Source organism: Microtus oregoni, unplaced genomic scaffold, assembly GCF_018167655.1.
Source record: "Microtus oregoni isolate MIOR12 unplaced genomic scaffold, Mior012 000010F_ref0000083, whole genome shotgun sequence".
Lineage (NCBI taxonomy): Eukaryota > Metazoa > Chordata > Mammalia > Rodentia > Cricetidae > Microtus > Microtus oregoni.
This window is the reverse complement of record NW_024543069.1, coordinates 9614020-9615817: the sequence shown is the minus strand read 5'-3', so window position 1 is coordinate 9615817 and position 1798 is coordinate 9614020.

Below are 1798 nucleotides of genomic sequence, written 5' to 3'. Positions count from 1 at the left end.
GAAAATTGTTTAATATTTTCCACCCATGGGTTCTAGTTTCACAGATCTATTTGCATAACAGTCAAGCAACTGCTGGGAGATAAATTGCAGCATGCACATTCTATACTCAGTTACTTAGAGAGGTATTTACCAAAAGCTCTTTTGGTAAACTTTGATGGATACAGCACAAGTGACTGACATAAATTCAGCATTTAGGAGCTATGCAATTCCTAGGAGTAAATCCACTGTGGCTAAACAATAATAGATTCAAGCAAAAACGCAGTCGGTCAAAAACGAAAGCCATCACTGACTTCATAATGACTGTACTTGACATGCTTTAGATATGACCACACCATGCTATATTTGTGAACATGTTTAACTTCAACATATACAAAAGAGATTTTGTATTGGTAATGCAGATGTAAATAAATAACTTGAACAACTAGTGGTTGTGTAACACTTTTGAATCCTAGGATAAACGAAGGACGAAGGATGGTGGCCAGTACAAGTAATGTGACGGAGTAGGCAAAAAACTTGCTGAGTAGAGCCAGGGATATCAGATACAACTGTCTCTGCCTTCGTGGAATGAATCTGGCATGATTTGTAACATTAGGCATCTCAAATGTGATAATAGCATATTTGGCATAGACAAAATTGAAGGAAATGCCTATGCAATAATGTGTTAACAAACTGGAATCTGTCTTAGAGCAAAATAGTGACCAATAATAACTGAATGGGATGGCATATCAAGGGCACTGACTATATATTGACTTTCAAGGAAATGTCTGACGCCGCCAAAGCATCAGAGAATCTCTAACTAAAACCCATTTTCTGGGAACTGGTTAGTGTGAGAAACTGGGAGTGTATCTGGGCAATATTAAAGAGTCTGTAACTTTAGGGTACAAGTTGCTATACACATCAGTCAGGAAATCCTGCAAGACTCCTAGACAGTTGTGTGCATAAAAAAATGAGGGGAGTTGAACTAATCATGTGGGCTCTGTGATTTGCATCAGTGAAATTAATAGTCGTTTAAATGTAGACGTATCTTTAAGCAGAAATAAAACCTACCCACCACTTTAGAAATTTCAGTGCTTCCTTGATAATGTGGAAGAAATTAAGTTTGGTGAAGAAAACATTGAAGTAAATCTTATGTGTTTTGAAATTTATTTTCTTCCAACCATAGCACAATGAAATGAATGATAACCTTAACTATCATACAAACAGTGTATTTAATGATTTATCAAAATATGATTATAAGTAATCATTAACTTGAGCCAAATTCAATTCCTTGAATTTATTTTAAGGAAAGAATAATTATAATGAAATATAAATATCATGAAATGAAAATAAATCAATTATACAGTAAATCTAAGTATAATTTTGTATGTAAAGAACATACTTATAAATAGGATGCCACTCTAAACAATAACAAAAGTTTACTGTCTTATCAAACAAAACACTATGCCTGATATTTTTAGTCTTGTTTCATGATAGTGAAGGGTATCCTCATAGCGTGGTGGCTTTTGAAGCAGGACTTGGAAAATCTCCAACTCATTAAGACTTTGTAACAAAGCAGTTACTAGAATTTTATTTCAAAGGAAAAAAAAAAAGAAAGTAAATAAAACAGTAATAAACCCTGTCTTTTTAACAGACTTATGCCACTTTGCTTTGATTGGGTCCAGTGGCTTTGAAACCTTGGGAATTTTTCTGATCATGTCTCACAAAAGCCCGTTACCTCTGAAAGGCAGATTGGCATCTTCTGAACTTTCCTTAAATTCTGATTGTAACAAGACCAACAGCTGCACTCTGTAGGTGACTT